The sequence below is a fragment of the Melanerpes formicivorus genome, unplaced genomic scaffold (genome assembly GCF_026170545.1).
Source record: "Melanerpes formicivorus ecotype bairdi unplaced genomic scaffold, bMelFor1.0.p_v2 SCAF_7, whole genome shotgun sequence".
Taxonomy (NCBI): Eukaryota; Metazoa; Chordata; class Aves; order Piciformes; family Picidae; genus Melanerpes; species Melanerpes formicivorus.
The window spans coordinates 17,402,513-17,428,916 of NW_027142359.1; the positions used below are offsets into that span (position 1 = coordinate 17,402,513).

The following is a 26,404-nucleotide window of genomic DNA, read 5'->3' on the forward strand; positions in this document are numbered from 1 at the left end:
TGTAGCTGAATTTTGATGTAGTGAGACTACACCTACCAGGACAGATAAACACATTAGCCTTCATAGCATGCTTGGGGCTGGCATGCTTTCAGTGTATTTACATACTGTGCACTGTTGTAGAAATTTTATATAAGTAGACTTGTATTTCCCTCCACCCCTCCCCCAGTTCCTTCTAATCTAGCTTTTGACTAATGAGAACTGGAAGTGTCTGATTTAACCATTTTTAAGTAAGGCTAAGTAATTTCATCATTTTCCCCTAAATGTGGTAACTTGACATGAACTACATAAACTCCTTCAGGCAGATTCCCTGGCCTTCTTGAACTTGGGGACCCAGAACTGGACACTGTTCCAGATGTGGCCTCACCAGGGCAGAGTAGAGGGGCAGGAGCACCTCTCGGTCTACTAGCAATCACACATTGAGTCCATTCTCACTCAAAATGCAATCACTGCAGTACACACAAGACATCTTACTATAGATGCTCCGGAGCTCCACCCTGTTCCAGGTCAGTCTGGGTCAGTTTGTGACCAGTCCAAATGTGTTTCCAGCCCTGGGGCAGTCTATTCTAGTAACTCCTTCCACCCCTCCAAGTGAAAGTGAACTATAGCCTGCATTTTGGCGTTCAGCTTCCAGCACATCCAGCTGCTGGGATCTCGCGCTCACACCAGAAATCCGGATGGGTTTTACCCCTCATAGTTTGATGGCATCAAGAGTGCACTGTGCACTTCTATCTACTAAAGCTTTAAACTTTCATGGATTCAACTTGCTAAGCCATCAGAGCCATACAGTACAACAAAGCCAGTTGTCCTTCTCTTCCCTCTGGTTGGAGGCAGAGTCTCTCTAATTCTGACTGGAATCACGTCTTGTGAAGATGCTTTGGTAGTCCCTTCAGGAGGATCAGAAGCAGTATCAGCTCTGCTCTTTTCAGTTGACTTTCCATTGGAAACTGGGGTAGCATACTTCTGGAAAGGGTTTCCTTGTAATTTATGTACTTATGCAGCTAGGACTGAAGTGGGTTTTCTATCCCACTTCCTCATGTCCTCCCCATGGTCATGTAAGTAAAAACACAAAGTATGCCATAGTGTGTACCTCCCAGATTCTCTCCCTGGGACAGGGAAATGCCTGCTCCTCGTGGCTGAAATATGGGACCATACAGGTGGGGAATAGAACATCTTCTCTTGGATTTGCTTGACCTTCTAGGACAGTTTCTTCACTGCTGAAACAGAAGCCTGGGCAGAGAGACTTCCCTCATTGCCAGGGTTTCCTATTGGATTCATCCACCATTTGTCCTTGACCATCTTCCAATGCTGGAGATAAAAGACCAAGTGACCACTCCTGCCTCTTCCTCCTGTTCCCATGATGACCTTGGTTCATCTTCATCCTTTGCCAGATGAGCTGCTTTCCTTGTATGTTTCTTTTTCCATACAGGGGCAGCTGATACTAGCCCAGGCTGGTTCTCTGGTGCAGCTGCCATGCTTTTTGGTCTGTCTGTAGGCCTGAGACCTTCTCTTGGCCCTGAGTACTCTGAAAAGTGATGAGAAGGGGTTGATAGGCATGGGTCAGGCTCCAACAAACTGCAGTGATTTCTGTCCCTCAGGAACTTCTGGGCTGACAACAGACTTCTTCCAAATATTTCATCAGCTTGTCTACTCCCTAGATCTCTCCTCATTCACTTGTTTGCTATTTTAAGACTAGGATTAACTCATATTTGCATTACTTCTATGATGTAATCTTCTATTCTGCCTTACAAGTTGGTCTCTCAACTGTATATGTGTTCTATTCATAGATTTCTTGCCCTACAAGAGGAAGACTGATCTCTTCCCAGACAACTTAATGGGAACTGTATCAGTGTTCTAGAAATTGTGAGGAGCATTAGCTTGAGAACTTGTTTGCAGTAAGTCAGAGAAATGAGATGCTGCCTGAATTTCTGCAAGCAGTGGTTTTCTTTGTCTTTGTGGTCTCTTTACTAGTTGGAGACAATTAAATGGCTTCTGAGCAGCTAAGACAGGGCCTTCTACCGAAGATCTTAGTACATTATTTCTGTTGATGTAGTCTTTTTACCCACTATGACCTCAGGATCTTTGACCTCTAAGCATTCTTGACTTCGCTGGTAATTAAAATACATAATTAACTTCTGTATACTGACAGTTCTCACTTAAGAAGTATGTTAATTGATAGCTTAAGCTTACATGACAGATTTGGTGGGGGAGGCAACTGCTCCTTATAATTGACAAAAATACCATTTTCTGTAGGCTTAGAAGAAACTTTTCGGTGAGTCCCTGGGTCCTTTTTGTAGCTAATGTTCCATCAAATTAAATAATTTTTCCTACATTAGTAAAAAAAGAATGGAACCAGTTTCAGGGAGTTCTGGCTGCCCTAGCTGGCACAGATTCCTGGTAAGCTGTGCACTCCCTTTGCGGCTTATGTCATTCAAAAACTGAGTGGAAACTGCATTTGTTTGTTTCAGAATCTCAGAGACTGCACATTTTTTTAGACAGTTCTGGATGAAGGTGCCAGCTGAAATGTACAGCTATATTTATTTGCACATCCCTGCTAAGAGACCTTTCCAGTTTCATTCAGATTCACCAAAGACCAGCTATGTACTGTCAACGTCCTGACTGTTGTGAGACCGCAACTGTTTTTACTGTCTCAAACAAGGTGTGCAAGAGCCACGTTTCTGTGCGGACGGGAACTCACGCATTCCTTCTTTTAACAGCGCTGCAACAGCGCCACCGAAAGGGCAATGTGCGCACCGCACGCCTCAGGGCTCTGGAGGCACCGCCTCTGGTCCCGCAGAGGGTGATGGGGGAGCTGCAATTTCTGAGCGGCCGCGTGGTAGCGAGCGGGTCCGATGGCTCCGGTCGGTACGGTTACACCTGCGGCTCTGCTCTAAAATAGAGAATCCTGAGCTTTTCTTTAGTTGGTTAAATGGCGTCCTTACCTTTTAGGATTGTAACAAAAAGCTTTATTGTGTGTTTAATCCCCCTCAGAGAGTTGTCTCTCCTAGAGGTTTCTTCTCAACCTAAATCAAGGAAAGACTTGGTAAGTCCTGAATATTCTTGGGTCTAAAGCCTGCAGTAGCCTCGATTTGAGGGCAACAAGCTATCAAACTATGAGAGGATTGAAATCCTACATCAGATTTGATACCAATGAAAATTTCTTCTTAAGTACAAGAATGCATAGGATGTGATCTGTTTAATTTTCTAAGTCAGTTTCTGAAATTGACAGAGGTGCTAGGTGTTGCTGCTCAGTTCAGCTGTCTTTTATCAGGTTTGAGTAGCTTTTAATATGGCTAGGAACAAGGCTTTCTGTATAAATGAAAATGTGTATAAACTGAAGTCCAGTATCTAAAACAAAAGAGTTTCTGATCTTATTTTACAAATCTAAGCTTTCCTCATCCTAGCATTCAGTACTTCAAAGCTGATGCCTGCAGGAAAAGGAATAAATACCTAGAGGGTGAACTGAAGCATCAAAATCAGCTGTGGCAAAAACATTAAAGAAGTCCTCTTGACAAGACCCCGAGACCCCCTACTATCCTGTGATTCTCATTTAAAACAAAGTTCTGCCTGACATTTCAGTCTTTATGCCAGTTGTGCTGCTTCTTTTTATGGAGGCTTGCCATTTTTACTCCTCTTTACTTCTTTACCTCTTCCTTGTGTACTCTAGAACACATGCATTCCAAACTGTTTCTGTGTTTCTAGGGTTCTTGGTATACTCAGTCGTGAAGGTAAATCAAGAATTTTGGAGCTTGTATGGGGTGCCTAAAAAGGTGAAGAATAGGGAGTATGGTGGCAGGAGGAATACATATCATAGAATCATAGAATCCATATGTTGTGAATAAGCACAGCCTACTGCATATTTAAGTAAATATTTCTAAGCTTTTAAAGAAAAGAGGAGCTGTATGGACTGTGTATCTATACTTGCTAACTTTGTTTCTATTAGTGAGAACACGCTTGCTAAATGTCAGTGTAAACAGCTTCAAAGGAGCTGGGTGAGTGAAGAACAATGCTGTTGACTACTAAGCAATCTGTGATGCTACATGGGCATCTCCTCCTTCAAAAGACTGGTGAAACAATTAGGTTATGAGAGCTGGGTTCTCTGCCAAACTCAAACATAGGTTTCCCACCATGTGTCTCTTTTGTGTCTTTTTCTTTGTTTTTTTTTTTCAAAAGTCAGCATTCAAGAGGAGCAGTTGTCTGCAGATCAAACAAATTTTCCAATGTAATTATTTGTAGGAATGACTAGAGTTCAGCATTGGACATACTCAGTTGCCTTCCTCAGCTATGAAGGTTTGTCTAGTAAGGAGTATGATGTCCTTCCCAGAGAAAGGGATACCTTTGTGTTGTGCTAGTTCAGAATGTGAGGTGGGGTCAAGCAGGGCTGAAGGTCTAACTATATGACTTCTTAGAGCTTCTTGCCTGGTTCCTTTCTAAGTGTCATGGGGCTACTAGAGTCATTGGGATAAAGTAATCTCTATGGTCCATTTGTCATCTTGCCCTGCAGACATCTGAGTGTCTGGAACACGTGGTCAGAATTTTTATTTCTCTCTAGTTTTCCTTAGGACTGTGTGTAGGAGCTAGGGTCAGGTTGCAGGGCAATGTGGTAGCAGTTCCTACTGAAAGGACTAGAACAGGAACTCCCTTTCTTGGTAAAACATTATTTTTGTGTGAATTACATATAAAGGAGGTTAGCCTCCCCACTCACTTGCCCAGTCCTTAAATACTACATTATAAGTGGTTTTCAGTGAAGAGTTTATTTCTGCTGCTGAAATTCCTTTGAACCTTTTGAAGACTGTCAGTAGCACGGTTAAATAATGCCATAAATATATTTTATGTACAGCAATTATCATTTAAAAAATATACCTCATTCCATCTACTGCATGTCTGAAGGTAAAACCTTCTGTAGGCTGTACCATTACAGTGCAAGGCAATCCTAATACTGGAGTTTTCAACTCACTGTGTACCAAGGGGTTAATTTGTTTCCATCACTGGGGATTTGAATTGCTTGTCAGTGCTGAGGTCACTGTCACTGTTAAATGACAGATGTCTTTCTGAAAATCCCTTGCATCTTTCCTTGTGATGTAAAGTTCAGTGACTGCAATAACAGGGTGTTGTTCTTTTAATAACTGTTAAATTTATTCTTTAGAGAGTTTACAAAGATGTCCTATTGCTCTGGGAGAGCTCCCTTGACGCCGAACTCTGCATTTTCTTTTTGCATAATGCCTACAGATTTAGAGCCACTGTACTCCCAGTTGTATAGCTTCTGCATCCCTTGTTCAGTGCTGCTGAAATACTCGTAAATCTCCTTTCTTCTAGTGGCTTTGTGCAGCAGCTGGGGTATGACAATAAGGTCCCTGATCTATAATTCCAGACAGCCCCTGAGGGTGAACAGATCGACCAATCCTCATCCCCAACGTAAGCCCAGGGAACTCAGTGTCCCTGGGAGGTAGTCTTCTAATGCTTTCTATTTGTATTCTGCATGAAACTCTTCTTGAAGCTGGACTGTTGTTCACTTAGAAAATTATCCTGTGCGCAGTATATAAACTCCCACTAGAGATTGAATGCATGTAAATAAAGCATGCCTTAAGTCTAGCATAATGTAACTTTAAGTGAGAAGAAATAGACTCAATCTAAGCACTTTGTAAGGCTGCATTCACTGTTCAGATCTGCACAATGCAGTCACAATCTGCATTTCTGTGTCACATGGATAAGAGGTAAGGGGGACAGCTGTATAGGTTTTCTAATTCCAAGGATTTCCTGTTTTTTTCTTTTTATTATTTATTGAAATTGATGAGAATACAACACTGGCTTTCTAAAATAACAGCTGTTTTTGAAATACCCTTGTGAAGTAGCAACATTCAGGATGTAACAGAGAGAGACATAGTTTGAAAAATGTGATTGATCAACTGACCTTTATGCTACACATGCCTCCTAAAAGTGTTACGTTGTAGGCAGTGTTTTCACACTATCCAAAAGCCTAGCAGGCATTTTGGAGCACAGACAGAAGATGATCCCTCCCCTACAGCCGTTGTAATCTCCTCATAATCTCTACCTATACTCACTTCAGATATATTATTTTTGCAGCTTTCATGTCTGTAAAGCATCATTGACAGGTATTTTAACTACAAACTAGCTAGAAAGGATCTGCTTGAAAGGTAGTACTCATTTTCTTATCAACCTCCCTCATCTGCTTTAAACTTGGAGATTAATGCAATATAAGGGGCTATTTTTAAATACAAGTTGTTACATGTATGCTGTGAGCCTGATTATACTTGGGTTATTGAAGCCGTTTTTAATGCTGACACAATTTTCTGCAGCTGCTTTAAAGGAAGAATATTGAACAACTTCCATGTATTAATTTGCTATTTGCCAGAAAAATATATTTAGTATGTGGAACATTCACATGTTTGATAGAAGTAGTGTGCTCTGTGTGAAGCCCCTGATGCATTGAAGCCAGTGGCAAAGTTTCCATTGACAGCAACACAGCCAGAACAGCATCCAGCTTGTTTTAGTAAGATTGAGTGTTGGACACTTCCAACTATGCTTAGAAAACTGATAGTAATTCTCATGATTACAAAAGTACAGTTCCAGGCAGCCAGTACCAGAACAAGAGGACACAGTCTCAGGCTGCGCCAGGGGAGGTTCAGGTTGGATATTGGGACGAAGTTCTATACAGAGAGAGTGATTGCCCATTGGAATGGGCTGCCCAGGGAGGTGGTGGAGTCACCGTCATTGGAGGTGTTCAGGAGGAGACTTGATGGGGTACTTGCTGCCATGGGTTAGCGGTTTGGGTGGGTTGGATTGGTTGATGGGTTGGACGCAATGATCTTGAAGGTCTCTTCCAACCTGGTTTGGTTTATTCTAAATAAAGGTTTTTATTCTATTCTAAATGCTTTGTGAAAGCTAATCCATAAAGAAAAGATGAAACCTTAATGGAGTAAAACTATCTTACTTTTCATCTGTAGTTTCACATTAGTTTCTTGTGTGTAGTTTTAAGAACTGTTGATCTCTCCAACTCTTCCAGAAATGTACCAGATCACTAGTCTGTCACAAAAAAAAGAAAGAATAGCTTACTTGGAGAGGATGAACCAATGGAAATTTGAGATTGCACTGGACTTGTATTTCAGTCTTCTTCGTAAAGATAAGTCTACATATATGACCTTTAGCTTTTCCTTCCTCATATGGGAATTCAGGAAGGCGGAGAGAAAATCCTATTTATAGCTGAAGTGTCTCTGTCCATAGAGACTCTATATTTTATTTTAAACAAAGAATTCAGTTTCACAGATTGATTATGGAAGTATATAAATTCATCCCTAATAAATTTGTATTTGTACTGAAAGACATAAAGATTACTAAACTGCAGTAGGCTATATGAATTTAGGTTTTCTTTTTTTTTTAAATGATTTTATCAGATGATAAAATGAGGGCTATTTCAAACTCTTAAAGTGTAAACAAACTGTTGTCTTTCACCTTGGTGAGTTGCAGCAAAGTTCACTAAGCACAAAGTCCTGGTGAATGTAAGAATATGGACATAGAACTGTGTTCAGAGCGTGCAGAGCACTGTGCTGGTTGAGGAAATGGACAGTTCTAGGTTTACAACACTTATTTAAATACATTGTAATTAACGTAGTTTTTGGTTGGCTGAAATGAACTTCTGTGTATATTTTTTTTTTTCCTTGCTGCTTTCAAGAGGTTCCTTTTAGGTGGAGATTTATGAAAATATGTTTTTTTTGGGATGTTACATATGGCCAAAATGCAGAAGGACCTTCAGCAAACAGAACTAGGTTGTTTCCATTTCACAGATGTTTTCAAATAATCAGATTTTCATTTTGTGTTCCTCACCTAGAATGCTTACGAAGACTTCATCAAACTTATTATCAAGATTTTTCTTTGTGGTTCAGATGGAGTTTTAAAAAGTCAACAAGCATTTCAAAATGAGATATTCAAGATGGTGGACATACTAGTTAGTGTGAGAAGTTTTAAATGCAGCAGGAATTCTTGTGAAAGCTTTAGTATTGCAGAGAGGTGTTACTTTAAGCAGAAACCAACACCTTCCTACTTTCCAGAAGCTGCTGCAGTCAGAATGTGAATTTTGTCTGATATTTTTTCTATATCCTCTAGCCTTTACTATTTCTCATCTATATCATAAATATTTACTTAATATACATCTAGAATAGAATAGAATAGAATTAACCAGGTTGGTAAAGATCTTCGAGATCATCAGGTCCAACCTATCACCCAACACCATCTTATCAACTAAACCACGACACTAAGTGCCTCATCCAGTCTCTTAAACACTTCCAGTGATGGTGACTCCACTACCTCATAGTGTATTGTCTTTTCACTTCCTCTTTTGCTTTATTTGGAATCTTTAGTTTCTCAAGCTTGTGAAGAGTGCTATAATGGTAATCCTGTTATGGCATTTGTTCTTTCTGCATATTAGCTGTTTTACCTAAATGTTAATTCATAGCTTCATGTTCAATATTGTAAATCAAGATTGACTTATTTCAATTTCTGCCTCTCTGATTTCTTCCTCCTCTATGAGATTTGGTTTACCACTCATGCTCTCAGATTTCTCAATGAAGTGGTAAGGTTATTTTATGCAGTATTGATTTCTTCTTCTCCTCCTCCTCCCAGTTGTTCATTTGCTATTTTTCCAGCCTTTGAATCAATGGTGAGTGTTGATGGAAGCATAATTATGAACAGAGACAGGTACTAATCTTTGGAAGAACTTACAACTCCAGGACTTTGGTTTAAACAAAATGCCTACTCTCTACCTGTCTTCATTTGTTGAAAATGTTTTCATGTACTTTCTTTTCCACAAGCTGAAGAAGTGCTCATTCAGTATTGTAATTGTATTTCTGAAGTGCCTCTCCATGATTTCCATCCAAAATTTGTGATTTTGTGGCGTGTGAAACCCACCAGGTTTTTGTCCTGAAGGCTTTGATGACTTTTTTTAAATTATTATTTTCTGGGGAATTCATTAAAAAGGGATTTGTATTGTTGCTCTTTAAAAGAAACCCAAGATTTAAAAAAACCCAACCAACAAACCCAAGGAAGTCTGAAACACTGATTGTGGCCATCTATCTCAAGGCTTTATAATGGAGCCCACTGGTGTAGTTTCTGTGCAACAGTATGGTTAATAAAATGAGATCCCAAGTGAACTTTGTGGAGCTTTTTATCCTATGTGGAAGTAGGCAGCAGAGCCTGGTGTAATCCTGAGATGATCAATGTTGATTTATTGTTAGCTTTGCCAGGGAGTAAACCTAGACCATGACCAAGAAAAAGCCTTCTTGCTCCCTCTCACTCTCTGGTTAGCGTATGCTCTTACATCTTTATAAGCTGTCCAGAGCAGGAGCTGTCACTCTTCTTCCCAGGCTTCTCAGATGTTTTGCCATTAACTCTAATGAAAGACAACTTTTTCTCTCCAGGTTGATTCCCTGATTTTAGTAACAGTCAGATCTGAAGTGTTGTTAATGTTACTGGAAAAAAAACATGTTTGAGCGATCTTCAATGGGGTCTTCTGTGTGAAGGAGAGCTTTTCTCAGAAGAGAAATGAATCATGGGTATGCCTAAAAAGGTATACTCACTTTGTTTTACTTCGTACTGGCTTTCAAAGAGCAGAATTAACAAAGTGGATTTGGCTTGTGTGTTTTTATTCCCTAGATGCAAACACTTATTTGTCTTTCAAAGTTTGTGTCATACTCTGGATGTTTGACCTGGTGTGTGATAGTGTGTGGTACAAATAGCCTGAGCAATCTGTCTTTTTTTTAGGACTTCTTTAAAATGCAGTGGACCTTTATTGTGTTCCATGTATGTCTACTTCTAGCTGAAAACTTCATTTACCAAAAGGTGAGGTAGAAGGAGGAGGAAGATATCCCTTAGCTTTCAAGAAAAAGTTGGGTTATCCCATTCATTTTTAACCATTATGATAGTAAGGATATTGTCTTAGTCTCCCTATTTTATAGAACTACCTGTGGACAGGAGAAGAGTTATTGGAAGAATTACAGGGAAGATGGATAGACTACCACAGATACAGAGAGGTTTTTCTTTTTTCTTCTGGTGTTTTAACTAAGTGGACATTAAGAAAATATAATTATCAAACTACAGGTTTAAAAAGGACTAAAACTGTTGGCATTTAAATTAACAGTGTTTGACTTGAGTGTTGAAATGATTGCTGATTCAATTTGGAGAAGAAGAGGCTCTGGAGAGTCCTAATAGTGGCCTTCCAGTACCAGAAGGGAGCCTACAAGAAGGATGGAGAGAGTGTTTACAAAGGCCTGCAGTGATAGGGTGAAGGGCAATGACTTCAAAGTGGAGAAGAGCAGATTCAGATTGGATGTTAGGAACGGATTCTTTACTATGAGGGTCGTGGAACACTGGAAGAGGTTGCCCAGGGAGGTGGTTGGGGCCCCACCCCTGGAAGTATTCAAGGTGAGGCTCAATGGGGCTCTGGGTGTCCTGGTCTAAGTCAAGGATGCCCCTGCTGACTGTGGAGGGGGTTGGAGTAGATGACCTTCGGAGGTCCCGTCCAACCCAGACCATTCTATGATTCTCTGGTCAGAAGTATTTAGCAGAAGTGCAACTTGAATTTCTTATGGAAGAAAGAAAGTAAGGAAGAGCTATTTTTGTTTGTTTGTTTCAGGGATTTCAGTCATAGATGCTAAGCACTTTTTTAGTGCAGTGGATTCTCTGATTGATTCCTTTTGCTTTCATTTGCAGGTCTTGCCTTTTGTGATAGAATAAACCAAACCCCATAATGTTTGATAAATACGGACTGTAAAAGGAAAGGGACTGAGAGAAAGCAGAGGCAGAAACAGAGATTTTTGTCCTGCATGCACTGAACACAATACTTAAAAAAGAAGTGGAGTAGCCTTGGTCTAAGGGAAGCCATGCTGGTAGTCACAGTCAGGGATGATTGAGCAATTGATTTCAGGCAGTAACTTCCAGTTGAATATAATTAAAGGCCATTTGCAATCATTCTTCCCATGGTGGTTGTGGAATCCATTTTTAATTGTTAGCAGAAGAGCTGCTTGGCTGCCTTTTTTTAATTTTCTTTTCCCAAGTAGTTTAATAGCATCCCCTCATTTAAACTCAAGAAGCAGACTTTTATTTTCTGCCTGATCAAGAAGGATCGTGTGATAGTAGCTGAATTACGAGCTCTTTTTAGTATTCTGTGAAAACTGGGGGACTTCAGGCATAGCTCTGCTTTTTCTGTCTTTTCCGGCAGTCTAGAAGTTGACAGGTAGAGGGCAGCAAAGTTCTATGTTTGTAAGTAAAGTTCAGATTATATTGAAGTGTTGTAATAAGCTGAATAACGAGAATGTCATTTTGATGCATTGGTTGCTGCTTTCTTGAATGATTCAAAATTAATAGAAAAATTGCCAATTAAGAAAAAAAATATTTACTAAAATGCAGTTAAGTTTGAAAGAACCTTGCCTGCACTGTGATTTAACTGACTGTGAAGTAGTTGCAATGCAAAAACAGAGAGTCATTTGCAAAACCAACAGAAGCACAGCTTTTCAACATCAATAGGAAGAAATTTCTGCTTGTTTCTATCAAAATCTCTAATTGCAGAGTGCAAGCTGAATTGTATAAATGGAAACAAAATTGAATCACACAGAGATATCTCTCACTTCAATTAAGGAAGGAAAAATGAAAGGGAGACTTGCATGTGGCTCTGGATTGATTTTTGGATAAATGCCCCATCTTTGCCTCATTTCTCTCGCAATGTGAAATTATTCATATTGCTCAGTGGTGACACTGTATTCCCCTGTGATTCCTTAAGTGTAGCTATGAAATGATGGCATTGAGCTTGAAATCATTTGTTCCTCAAGCATCAGTGTGTGAGCTGTAAACAGTTCACAGGAGGAATAGGAAAAGCGTTAAAGCAAAAATGCCAAGTGTTAGTTCTTATGAATTCACCCAAAAGGGAATACCCCATGTGATACTTTAGCCATTAATAATGAATGTTGATCATTAGTGCAAAAAGTAGAATTTACTTCATTAAACACATTGGAACATATATTTTATCTTTTAGAGCAATTATAAAACTGTACTATGTAGCTAGTACTGCTGCCTGCTACTAGTATTGCCTATTACTGTGCAGTGGGTGTACAATGAGTTTAGGGGGCAGTTGGTGCTCAAAGCCCTGGACTGATAAGGAAGATCAGGGCCTGAAGTTAGCAACAGTCATGCTTTACTGTGACTTTCTGTTCTGAAACATATCTGCAAAACAAACCCCTAAAACAGCAAAGCAACCCCAAGAAAAAGAACAAACAACAACTCTAAACCTCAAAATCTCTGCTCAGATGTTCTGACCCATTTTCAGAGCTACCTTTCATATCGTGTAGATTCACTGAAGACAGGGAATTGTATTGATAAGTGTGGACTTGTAGTGGCTCACCAGCTCTGAAATGTTCAGATTTTGTACAGCCTGATCAAAGCTGTCAGATTGGGGATAGTCACTCATTCTTGTCCTCTTTGCCCTCTCTATGCGTACCCAAACCCCACCCTTTCAGCCCTATTCAAGGTTCTTTCAGGTAAACCGGAGGTAGCTATTAATTTGATTTATGTCTTCCTAGCGAGTTACTAAAATGCAGGGAAAAAAAATAACTGGAAAAATCAGGTTTGAGTTTGAAGGTAGTAAATAGATGCTGTCTGCACTTTGCTTATTTTAGAGATGGAAAATACTTTGCAGGTTTAAACTGGAAGACAAGATTCCTTTTTAATTTTATTTTGTTGTTTGTGCAGGTTTCTGTCAAAGTACTTGTATTATTTTAAACATATTGCAGTAATTTTATTTCATGGGTGCTGGGACTTTCACTGCTGTCAACAGGTACCCTCACTGAGTGCCGGTTTGGCTTCCACATTTTTAGACTTACTTTACTTTAGAGTTTGGGTTGTGTTTGGATTTCCCTCTGTTACTTGTTCATGCATCAGTGGCTCCTGGGGAACTGTATAGTGTGCTTAGTTTTTAAATGCCTTTTTGAGGGATATTATGTTAGATATTAATTGTCCTTCCTTTGTATAACATTTCCCTTGCACATCTCCCAGACGGAATCCCTAACAAATTCTTACTCCAGCTGAAGCTAGGATACCTGAATTATTTGAGATATTTTGAAATATCTCCTGATTTACCTAAAATCAGTTTTCAGCCATGTTACTTTGAACCCTGTCATTTCTGGATAAATGAATCATAGAATCACTGAATGGCTTAGCTTGGAACGGATCTCAGATACCATCTGCCACGGGCAGGGACACCTCTCAACTAGACTTGGTTGCCCAAGGCCTCATCCAGTCTGGCCTTAAACACCTGTCTAGATAATGTTTTGATTTTAGGTTTTGAAGTCTCATAGCTTATTTATTTGAACAACTTCATATGAGTTTTTAACACATATATACTTTTGTAAATGTGTTAAGTCTTAAAAGTATCTGCGTATTGGTGTAGGAAAAGTAAGTATTTAAGCATTAAGATAGAATAGAATAGAATAAACCAGGTTGGAAGAGACCTTCGAGATCATCACGTCAATATATACTGAATGTTAATTCTTCATATACGTGACAAGTATTTGGATCTGCAAAATTAATCTGAAGGAATGTAGTAATTCTGTACACAATGTTGTTTAAAGAAAAGTCCATAAATTAGAAAAATAAGAGTACCTAGTGGGTTGCATTGTGCTTTGAAGTTACAGGTATCTGAAACTTGAAACTTAGACTGTAGTAGCATCAAGCAACTCCAAGCCAATGATATTTCTTTTTCCATGGCTAACATTTAGGAAATATGATTAATGAATATTTAATGCATGTGTCAGGTTTTGATTTATTTTTTTTTTTTTTTTTATATATTACAAAAGAGAGCTAGGAGGTTAAAGAAAGATTTTAAGCATTGCTGCTTTGAATCCAAGGTAGGTCTGAGACACATTTTTGTGATTGAATTGTATCATTGAAAAATAAGATACATTGAAAGACTGGAACACCTTTTACAAAAGCATAGCTACTATAATGTGTAAAATATTGCATTTCTCATTGGCAGGCTAAGTCTGTAGTGCTGCTGGTAAAAAACAGATTGACATTTGGTCATTATTTCTTATCAAGGGTGTTTTACTTGTAATGCTATTTGACAGCTATATTCTAGGTCTGACAGCATTGAACCAGCTTAATTCCCACTGAACTGCTCTAAATACGTGGTATTGCAATCAGTTTAACAACCCCTGGAGGCAATAAAATCTCTCCTTTGAACACACACAAGGGGAAGAAATCTAAGATTTATAAAGGGCAGCAAGTATTCAAGACAGGGGCAAAGTTTATGTGTGAGCCTATAATTGATGTTTCCTTTGTTGGAAAAGAAAGCTTGAGGATGCTTTAAGAATTAATCTTTAACAAGTTCTAATCTGCACTAACAAGATCTGCTCAGGATAAGTGAGAGAGAGATATGATACCAAGACTTTTGTCAGATTCGACCAATGATGAAAATTCAAAGGTACTGTGTAGTTCAGGAACATTTTTGAGCTGATAAGGAAACCACAATTAGATGTGAAATCTGCTAGAGCTGTCTGCCGCAGGTGGATGAGTACAGAACTTGTAACCTAGGTTACTTGTTCTTTACCATATATCCAGGTGGGTGCTCCTGTGGCTGCAAGCGCTTCCCATTATCTGCAGAACACACAGGATAGGTGGGAAGGTACTTTAAGTTTTTTTTCCCCTTTCATTCTTTCAGCATGTAATTTGGCAGGTCAGGCAGTTACAAATCAGGGTAGCAGATGATGAGTTTTTAAAATAGTATCTTATATTCCAAGGAGGCAAGAAAGTAAGATATCCAGTTCTGTAAGAAAATCTTGTATTGAACATCAGTGAAACGTGGCTGCCTCAAGGATGAAAGATTGTATCTCTTTGAGAGGATGCACTGACAGTGAGGAGTTAGGTAGGAATAGGAATATAAAAACATTTTACTTAATTGCAACTTGCAAATATTATTTCTATTTTTATATTCTGCTTTCTGTCTAAAAGATGTGAAAAAATTCTTGGGTGACATGTTGCAGCATCATTGCAAAAAGATGATGGCCTTCTCTGGATTAACCAATTCTTCCTTCTCTATCTCCTGGACACACAGGTCTCTCATGAGCACTGTTACCTTGGGCTGTTCAATTAATAAGATCTGAAGTGGGGTGTCAGGATGAAGGCTTAGTTTTGGTCCATACATGAAGGGATGGAAAGATTGGGCTAGCAGAGGGCACTGACAGGGTAAGAATGTGGCTTACTGTGTGCTTCAGTAACTTGCAGTCCATCCAAAGAACTAAGAGCATTAAGCAAAAGTATAAACCCTGCTATCGTCATGTAGTTTAGTGATACTCTTAATGTAGAAAAACCTTGTTAAAACACATAGAATCTCTTCCTTGTGTATGTAGATAGTGTGTTATAGGAAAAAAGTTTTCAGAGCTTCCCTGGCTTCCACTTGCAGATCCACACAGTGCAGGGTTAAAATCTAACTGTCTAAGAGAAGCCTTTGTGTTCCAGGTTACCACCTGGCTGCTACTGTTATATCTGTAAAGCATCAGTCAATATGGGGAGCTTGAAGGTAGTCTCCCTAGTGAGGGGTGGAAAATAGAAGTGTTATTGAAGGGGGCAGGAAATCTCAGGTTATCTGAGCTTGTGAGAAAAGCTCCAAATATGGAGAAAATGAGCCTGTTTTCTCTGATGCTGGGAAAAAATGGATTCTATCATAACACTGAACTATGGAATTTTATGTTAGGTGGTACTCCCTATTGGGAACTTGAATGGGTAGTTGTCAGGCTGTCCAGGCAAAGATTCAAGCAGTGTGTAGTGGTGCAGTGGACAGTGTCCCAGCAAGAACAGCTAGTTCCTGAATGTGCTGTTTCCCTTGTTCAGAGCTGCCACAGATAGATGCAGACAAGATGAGATTCTAGTTATTTTCCATCTGATTTTTTTTCCCCCCCCCCAGAGGTTAGAGAAAACTTACCTGAAGTCGTTTGTCAAAAATATTCCTTCTAGCTCTGGTTTAGAGATCATCTTTTTAAAGTAATTATGTCCGGTAGCATCTTTGTTGCGATAGTTGAGATTCGGGGCTGTCAGTCTGTCTCAGTACTGAATCGTTTTCCTCCAGAAATGAAGACAGGCTTCTTTTTAAGAGTTATATTAACTGGCACTTGCCTTCCTGTACAAGTTCAATTAAGTATTTGTAATGGCATGATTGGTGGTTGCAGGTTCAATGTTGCAATAATTTGCATCCAATTTTTCTTAATTGACTATGTCTCATAGTCCAGACCAAGAGGCTTTGCAACATTACATAAAGAGACCACTTCAGTGTCTGAAAAGGGGACAAAACATAATGCTTCTTGCCTCTAGTGAATGGGTAATTACAAGGGAGCGTTGCTCTACAGTTAAACCTCGAATGCAACCAAGTACTAGTAAGGTGCTGGAAACAGCTGGTCTTATCTTCTGGGAGTATGGAAATTATCTTTGCTCCAAGTAATATCACCTTGAAGAATCTGGTGCAGTGCCTTTGCTTTTCAAATTGATATTTTGGTCAAAAGACATAGGTCTTTTAAAATAAATTGATTCAGTGTTTATCACCCATAAAGACAAAGCTTAAAACTCTTGCCAACACAGGCTAGTTTTAAAGAATGAAGCTTCCTTGCCCCCTTCTCTAATATTACACTAGAAGTTCAGTTATCCCTTTCATGCCCAGTAGTTTTGCTTTATCCACACACATCCTACAGGAACAGACTGCCCCTTTCTACTTGACAGTAAAATGTATTAGCAAAGAGAAACTGTAGCACCGATATAAAATTTATTTTAAGGCACTTCTTTATATAATGCCACACTTGTGTTATTCCTAAAGATTTTGTAATCTTCTTACTACTTAGATGGTAAGAATGTTCTATCCCAAGTATTTAAAACCAAATTGAGTAGAGGCACTAAGTCATTGTCTCATAAATGAAGGTTTCAGTAGGGTGAAATTGCATCTCATTGGTCATAGAATGAATTATAAATAAGCCAGTGAATCCAGTGGATCATTTCAAATGACTAATCTTAGTCAGCCAGGTAAGTGAAGATGGCTATAAATTGGGTTAATTACTGTAGCTTGAATTTTAGCTCAACAGCTCTTAATTTCAACTTTCAAAGGCTACACAAACCAATTTTGTACTCTTAGATTATAATGAGCAGTCTTTATTCTTTAATCAGTTCATCCAGTATCTGGCTGTCTACTGTAACATTCCTTTGAAGTCTAGAAAGATCTAACATAATTGAAGAAATGTCTAACTACTTGACTCTCTCTTTTTTAATATAAAAGAATTAAACTTTAATCAGACTTGTGCATCTCAATTAAGCCAATTAAAATTATCACAGAATGTAGTGCACAGAGCAATAGGTAGCTTTAATGTTTGAATACATTATCAACTTTTACCTAATGTTCCTTATTTAAGATGTTTGTTACTCAAAAAGGAAATGCATGCAATTCATTAAAGAATGCTACCATTGTTTAAAAAGAGTTTGAGTAACTTAATTCACATAGTGTAATTGCCTAAATTTATGCACAAAATACACTGAAATTTGTTGTATTTAGTTAGAAGTAATGCCCTGGATTACTTTAGGCCTTCCTACACCAAGCCAATTCCCATGTATTTTGGCACTGATTGAGGTTTGTGTAAGGAAAAAATGATGCATTATAATTGAATTAATTTCTGATGCAAGGAGGTATGGCTTAGTCTTTACTGGCTGAAGTATATAAGCAAAAGTCCATATAATTACTAATAATTTGTAACAAGTGTTAATTGATAAACAACTCCCTCTGGTAGATTAATTAAAGCTGTAGGATAGCAAGGCGATTTACAACTGGGATTGATCTCAATTAGTCAACAAAATCTGTGTAGTCTGTTCAAAGAAGAAGGAGGAAATTTAGCCTAGTGAGGCTTTGGGGATTTTGTCTTGTGGAGTGGTTTGGCTTTGGGTTTTGGTGTTGTGATGTGGTGGATGTTTGGTGATTGCTTTTTTGTTTGGGTTTGATTTTTGTTGTTGTGTTATTTGGTTTTTAACAAGAGCAATAAAATCATGAAGTATAGTAATGTTTTCTGCAGTGATCTACCTACTGTATACTATGCTTATCTTTTATGCTATCCAGCATTTGTTCTTTCATTTATTTGTTCATTGTCAGGTTACAGAACCATATTCAAACATTTCTTTTCATTATACACAATATGATAAAAAAGTGGTTTCATACAGAGATGTACATTTTAGAATAACACCCCCAGGAAACCACAAACTAGAGAATGAAAAACATTTAAAATGTGTCAGGTTTTGATCTTACTTAGAGATTTGTTTATAAACTGGCATTATGCAGCCTTAATTAAAAGATAACACAGGAAAGATGGCATTAGGGAATAACTGGATATGTGGAAGCACACTGATCTCATAAAGTCAGCTATGCTGTTTCAGGATTCACTACTCTTTTATCATTTGGACTGATAGTGAGAATATAATCTATGAGTACTTGAAATTGCCCCTGTGGAATAAAAAAAAAGTGTCATCTCTGTTTAAACTACATCACAGACTGGCTGCAAACAGCTGCTGAAACATTAATTAATTTGTTTGCAAATAAATCATGGATATGTACTAGCTGAAAATACTGATATAAACAAGCATAAATGTTGTGCTGCTTGGATTACTTGTGGTTCCCTGATCTCCTTTCACTTTTTAAGATAACTCTATATGCACCAGCAAAACCAACACAGAGACCAAATAAATCCGGAAGAGCTGAGCCTTTTTATTAAAGTTGTCCTATAGATATATTGATGTACTGAAATGCAAATCAGTTTCAGTGCTTTAAAAAAACACACATCCATTTTACATTTGTGTAGGACTGAACCTCATTTAAGAAAGATTTGTTAATCAAAGAGAATGAAATATTCTGATGGAGGCATGTGAATGTGGGTTTAACAAGTTTGCAGCTAAAAATATGGCTTGATATCAGTGGTGCAAATTATGTTCTCTGTTTCTTCAATGTCTTTTGGTGCTTGTGTGGCATTCTCTAAGTTCTGCATTACTTGATACCTACTTTGCATGTACCATCAAGGATGCTGTTTAATGTCTGTGGATTATTTAAACAAACAGGCTGAATGGTAGCCTTGTAGCTTCAGTGACCTAGAGCCCAGGCAGATGTATCCAAACTTGCACTCATAACAGCACATGCATGTCCTTGGGGCTAGCCTTATAGCTGTTAGGGTCCTTCTCATTGTAAGAGCAAACCGTTGACTCTTTCCAGTGCAGCCCTGGGCTCTGCATGTGATAGGCAGAGAGAAGGAAGATGATACTGGAGGCATTGCCCCCTTGACATAAGCTTTATTTCCAAGAGTAGAAAAAATAAAGGTTAGATTCTGCCAAAGGATGAAACTTGCATATGTAATATGAACAATACAGGGAGGCCTTTGGATACTATTAACTAACCTTCAAGTGGCAGGCTGCTCTGTTGCAAAACAGATGTGTTTGTGGAGGTTGGAGGACATGGCCAGGGAAGATTCCATGGCCATGCATTCTCAGGGAATGTTGTCTGCATCGCAGAGCTGCTGGGGCTGGCTTTCTTACACACATAGCTTTTTCTCTGCTGCTTTTGGAAGGGTTTGTTTTGATTTTTTTTTTCTCTTGTGGTGAGTGTCTTCTATATAGTCTCTGGAAAATCAAGCGTTTTGCTAACAAGAGAAAAAACCCCCATGTTCTGCTGTGAAAACATAAAGCCAAAACCCTGGAGAAAAAACCCCAAACGGTTCTATAAACGACCTAATGCTATGACTTGGTGATGATGTGAATTTGATTTCCTGCTTTCTTCTGGGGTCTATATTTTTTGTACACTAACTGAACTCTCATATAAAAGGTTCTATTCCGAGGTAGATCCTGCTGTCCAGGTGTTATTGTCAATGGAAAGATAGGTTTTCCTACGTTTGACTGATAACTGTTTGAGCAGTATTGACCTTTGGGTAATGACACTGCATTGTGCTTTAAGATCAGCTCTTCTGCAGACAGTGCAAATTCTAGTGTTATTTCCAAGAGCTGTCTTTTGACTTCAGGGAAAGTATTCCTGCAAGGCACTTAGGGCATACTCTAAGCACCCAGATGCCTGTTTCATGCCTGCTTTCATTCTGACAGGGTAAGATTCCTATAATTTAGTCTTTGTAGCTGTGTCAGCCATGTTCTTGCCTTTTGCTTGGGCTCTCAGAAAGTAATGGCTAGAGCACATTTTTTTTTTTTTCTTTTTCAAATTTAAAGCCTGTTTGTTTTCTTTCCCCACAGTAAATGTGATCAGTCCAGAAAATACCATAGTCGTGTTTGTTTACCATCCCTTGCCCCAGCCTGCTCCAAGTTAAGCTATCCAGTTTCTAGTGGCATAGTACATGGAGTGAGGGAGGAAGCATTTGTCCAACTATGCAGGCAGTAACTGCACTACCTGCAGGACACTGACCTGAGGGTAGTTGTGTGCTCTTACAAGTTATGTTTTTACATTTAAGAAGGTATTGGCTTCAGGAAGCCAGTTCATGATCCCTGATGAAACTGTTCTCTTAGAGCAGAGTCAGGCGAGAGGTTTCACTGACAGTGCTGTTAAGAGATTTTGCTAATGCTTCTGTGTTTCCAAGTGAAACTCCAATGAAATTGCAGCCCTCACAGTTTCAGATATGGGAGAGCCACACATTTTGAGAGAGGTCTTTTTGCTCCTGTATGTTTTTGATGTAGTTTTGTTGTTGTTGGTTGGTTGGTTTATTTTTTTAATGGTCTACTTTTGAGCTTTTACTGTGTGTAGAGTATATAAAATTTATACCATATATAACATTTAAGCCTAATTGTGCTTGGAACAGATAATTAAGCCAGTGGGCAGCCAGAGATGAGCATGGTCCTCAGCACCACTAGCGCAGAGAATTTGGACTTGATGTCTGGCATTCCTGTTTACTATACACCATTGGAATGTTTTGCTGTTAGGGTGACTGGATATAGATAGAGTGTCTCCTGTCCTGAATGTAATATACTGTTTGTGTGGTGCTAACTGTTGTTGTAGTGGAATGTCACCAGTGTGCTTGCCAAACTGTCAGCCCACTTACAGGATGGGGTCGAATTGCTCAGTTTACAATGCGATCTTGCCATAGTCCTGAAGAAGGCTCCAATGTATAGCTTACAGGAAGATTGTAGCATCTAGTGTAACCAAGAAACAGAAACAAGCTGCAGTATTTTGGGAAGGGTGATACCAGAGTAACAGCCAAGCAAAAATGCTGCTCTCTGGAATAGCTTTATCTTCCTTGAGGACATCTGGTGAGGAAGTTCCCAGTGCCAGTGGCACTAACTATTCAAGCTTCTTTCTGCTCTTTGGTTCATGATGAATTTATTGGGCTACCCTTTCATCTTGTTCTTTGCATGGTCACGATTTAAGCTGAAGCTTGGCGTGTTTTGGGCTACACTTATGTTGTCTTCACATGATCAACTCTTGTGAGTCCTTTGGGGCTGCTTTATTGTATTTTGTTGTTTGAGTTTTTGGTTATGGCTCACCCCCTGCCCTTCTTTTCCCCAGTTTAAAGTGCTGTAATGTACCAAGTGACTTAATGGGACTTCAGGCAAAGCTGAAGCAAGAGTTGTGGGGGTTTTCAAGTTATGTGCTGCTAGTTTCTTCGAGGGCTTAAACAGCTTTGTAATCAGCTTTAAAATGTTTTATTTGTTTATGTACTTGTTTCCAAGCAGTGTCCCCAGCTCCACTCTTTTCCTTCTGGAAGTGCATGAGTCCCCCTGTCAGCGTGACTCACAAGCTGCCTGGAGGGTGTTACTTGGGGACAGACAACAAGGCAGAATCCCTTGAACATGCTACCAGACCATGAGGAACTGTACTTAGGACCTATACACAGCCCTCCCTCTGGGTTTGGCTGCTTGTTGCAGCTAATTATAATTGTAAATTTGCCCTTAAAATCAAATTCTCTTTAAAGAGCAACTTTTGCCTTGGGGTAGCCTTGTAAGCAGAAAATACTTATCCAAAAAGCAGTTTGCTTGGCTTATGATTTCCTGTAATCCCTGTATTGTTCTTTGAGATACTTGTATGAGAATGAAGAACGGCTTTCCACTTTCAGCCTCTCCTGTCATCCTTGTGCTTGATCTTGTGCAGAAATCATCACCCTTTGTTTTATGGTATCACAGCTAGTTTCCATAGAAATGTCTGGATGCTCTCAACCTTTCAGGGTACCACATCCACAGAGGAATGGTTGGGGCATGTCTCCTCACAAGTTTAGATTCTTGGTTCTTTCAGCATAGGACAATTTAGGCAGAAATACTTTGTCTGCAACTACAGTTTATTCTGGGTTAAATCATAACATTTATTTAACCTTGTAGCCATGCTACTCAACAACTTGGGGTCAGGAAGCGAAGAACTGAGGTGTGTCCAAATCACTCGATTATTTGAAGTCCAGTTCAGTATCTGAAGCTGGGACAAGGTTATTTGCCCAGTGATGTAAAGCCTTGTGCTTATTTGGGACATTTAAGTGAATCTGAATGCATGAAGCTATCTGTACAAATTAGGCCATGGAATAACTGACAACAGATGTGACCACCAGTCTTCCAGTAGGTCTGGAAGATGGGGCTACCCAGCTTGTGCTGGGTTATACCCATCCCTGGGGGAGGGCTGTGAGAGCTCTGCTTCCCCCAGGGGACAAAAGAAACCTGATCCAGGTGAACAGAGAGGGACTTGGTTTCCCCCTCCCAGAAGGAGGGGTCCCCCAGGTTAAAGGTGGTCCATTTCACTCCTCTTTCTGTCCAGCAAGCCTATAAAAAGGGGGACACTGCTGCCATTTTCCCTCTTTCTTCTGCCTTGCCTGCTCAAGAGGACCAACAGCTGCAGCCAGACTCCTGATTCTTCCACGTGGTCAGGCCTGGCTGCCCCCTACTGCATCCACGCTTCTCTAAAGCACTAAAATCCACATACATCCAGGGAAATACAAGGCAAATCCAGGCTTGGCTTTATATATTTTCCTATTTATCCTTGTTCCTTACCCATGTAAAACCCTCCCTGTTACTGCTATATATATATTTTGTTAAAAAATTTACTTCTCCTACTTCCAAACCGACTCCAGATTGCTTCTGGTAGATTTACCTCCTTCTCTTTTCCCCTACCCCCTTTTTTTTCCTTTCTCTCCTTTTTCCTTATCAGGTAAAAGGTGAAGGGGTGGGGTGGAGGGGTGGTGGTGGGTGGGTGGGAAGGAATTCTTGGTTTGCTACCATCTGAGCTCTTAAACTCCAGTTAAGGCTCAAACCACTATAGAGCTGCATGGGGAATGGGCTGCACAGCTACTGGTATCCATCAAGAGGAGGCACAAGGAGTAACTAAGCTTAGCTAATCCTCCTCATTATCTCATGTCTTCCTGATTCATTGAGAATGAATTTCTGAAGCATTTTGGCTCAGTATATATCTTTGGTTCTTGGTTAATAAGTTAAAGATCAGCCAATGGTTTCAGAGTCAATCAAAGAAACAAACCTACTAGGATTGAACCACAGGGAATTTGGAATCGGTTTAAGTGTAGTGGATTAAAACTTATGCAAGCTAAAATGAGAATTGCTTATGTAAGTGTGACAGTGCACTTTGATACAGTTCAGTGCAATATTTGAATGGAAGCAAGCTGAGAATAAGAAAAACATAATAATAATAATTACAAAAGGCCAGAATGCCTTTATGTTCCAAAATACCATATGGTCAATTGCATGGCATCTTCTTCCCAAGAATGCAAGCAACCTGTAGAGTATTGCTAAACATTAGTGTCCAGACAGGAGGCAAAGGCTGAAGTAGCATTATGTGAAAAAGGGAACAGCTTGAATGCTTCCCCCTGCATGTTAGCAGGCAGGGAGCGCTGGTTTGTCATTGTTTCAGAGTCTGATGGTTATGTTATTGGGATGTAAATGATGGAATGATGTTTCAACACTGTCCTTTTTAGTTTGGGTGGCAGAATTTTAAGAAAAGCCTGTTGGGGTTTTTCTTTCTGTCTTATAATTTACTTGCACAATGAATAATTATCTTTTGTGTACTGGGGGCCAAAACATACATCACGCTATTAAGGGTAAGGAGTAAACAAGATTGCCAAGTTACAACACAAACTCAGAATAATACATGGAAACAATGGGGGATGTTACTGAAGCAAAACTAATTTCTGTTCTTGTATAACATTTTGACCAGAACAGTGAAGGACATCACAAATCCATTCATTTATTTCAAAATTTGCAAAACAAATCCCTTCTTACACGTAGTATTTGTACAACATGAAATTATTATTCAATAAGTTGACATTTTAAACCTATTACCGCCTAAACCCATCTATTACTGAGCTATTCAGAGCACTAAGTTAACATTTACCAGAACATTCATCCTCACATCATGGGGAGATCAAGCTCAAATCCTTTATTTCATATTCAGATCTTGTTGGGTCAGGATTGAAAACTGCTACCTTTCTGATACTTTACTGAAAAGCCACTCTGAAATCCACAAAAGAATTATTATCAAGTTACTGCAGTTATTCAGCTAGATGTTGACTTTGATATGTCAACTCTCTGATCTTTAATAGAAAATTGATGGTCTTGCCCTGAGGGTCAGTCATATGCATGACCAGGATAGGCCAAGGTTTGCATTAAATTACACCCAGCCTTGCATTCTCATTCTCTGGCAGGCAAAGTCAAACAAAGCCAAATGGATCCCTTGTTAGTTTTGTTTTCTTCATTGTTTTGTGTTGGCATATGGATTTAATTCTGTAATGGGTGACTGCTGGGCACAGTCTGCTTTATTGATTTTCTGGAGAAAGTTTTTGTGAGAGCACCCGGAAGTATAATAACATAAAAGCAACTGGTGCAATTTTTGTTCTTGTTGCAGCATATGCCTGTTAAAGCACTTATTCCACAATTGACTGTGTCACAAGAAATCAGGTTAAATCTGTGTTTTCAGAACTTGTTTCCTCCAGCCATGGGCTGAAGTTGTCAGTTCCACTGTGGCTTTTTTGGTTCCTATAAATTTTGTACCTGTGGTAACTGCAATGAATCATGCAAACTTTGGTCCTTTTCAGTGTTGTTGGTTGTCAGTTCATACAAAGTTGTATTTTTAACTTGTCTGAGGAAGGAGAGCTGTATGGCAAAACTAGGACATTCGTGGTCTGGGACTGTGTTTCAGATCCCAGCTTCTAAAGTGTCATCTGAAGCCACAGGGGTTTGGGTGAGCTACCGCTCTATGCATTATTGCTTTGATGGCTGCAGATGAATATGTTGTGTGGCAGCAACTAAAGGAAATGAAAGAAAGGGAATACATTTTCTCTTTAAAAAAACCTCTCAACCCTGTTCTTCAGCTTCTGTTTCCTGCAACTGCTGTTATGTAAACACCACATCAAATATGCCTATAGAGACTTGGATGACATAGCAGCATTTCCTGGTCTTGTCTGTAGCTTCCTGCAAGGTACTTGGATTTACTGTTCTATTCATGCTGCTCAGACTAATGACAGAAGATGAACATACTTCTGTTCACAGAATGAAGCAAAATTTTGTGCCAAATCATCATAGAAGGTGACAAAAATGTTTGCACATGTGCCTCTCTGGGTAAGGGCAGCAAACAATATTCAAATTCCTGAGTGCAAATTGGCCAATACAGTGGCCAATAAAATTGGCCTTATCTGGGCTGTCTCACGGGGCACCTGCCCATTAACAAGAGTGTCCCTTTCCTCATACAAAATCTAGAGAGGGTCCTGGATAGAGAAAAATCACTTCTTGGAGATCTTACCATTTTCTAAGTAGGCTGATCACAGAAAGACTTAATTTCTAAAATATTTGTTTATAGTTTGTGTTGATTTTGTGTCTGTGTTGGCTAGAATTTTCAAAGCCTTAGGCTGGGAGGCACCTAACTCCTGCTGAAACTCAATAGGATCTAAAAATTCAGAAACCCTAACTGATTTAGGAAGACAAGTCTCCTTGACTTTCAGTGGGACTTACGTGCTCAAGTCTCTTAAATGCTTCTGGAAATTGCAACCTTGGATTTTGAAAGCCAGCCTTGGATTCCAAACATATGAACTAAGCACAGGAGCAGGCTGTTCACAGTACATGCTGCAGGACTGAGTTGTTTCACAACAGATGTGCATAAGGAATTTAGCTGCTAGAAAAAGAGTGTCAGACTTCAGATTTGAAGATGAATGCACAGCCTAACATAAGTATTAATACAGCTCTTAATGCCAAGTTAAGAACACCAGTGAATACATAAGAATCATTTTTAGGAATAGCCCTTGTTACTGCTTTGATGTGAATCTCCTTCATCAAACTCTGAATTAACTTTGCTGAAGTCAATAGACATTTCTCCCCTTGTAAGTGTCTGCAGTCAGGCAACCCTCTAACTATAGATACTATTATA

General features: G+C 39.3%; 1 long non-coding RNA gene across 1 annotated transcript in view; it reads left to right on the plus strand.

Annotated features, from left to right (window-relative positions):
• Positions 1–2,934: 2,934 nt before the first annotated feature.
• The window catches only part of LOC137442451 (uncharacterized), a 39,552-nt gene continuing 16,082 nt past the window's right edge, over positions 2,935–26,404 (plus strand). Inside the window, exon 1 of the long non-coding RNA XR_010987689.1 lies at positions 2,935–3,040. This is a non-coding gene — a long non-coding RNA (uncharacterized lncRNA). The remainder of the gene's footprint in view (positions 3,041–26,404) is intronic.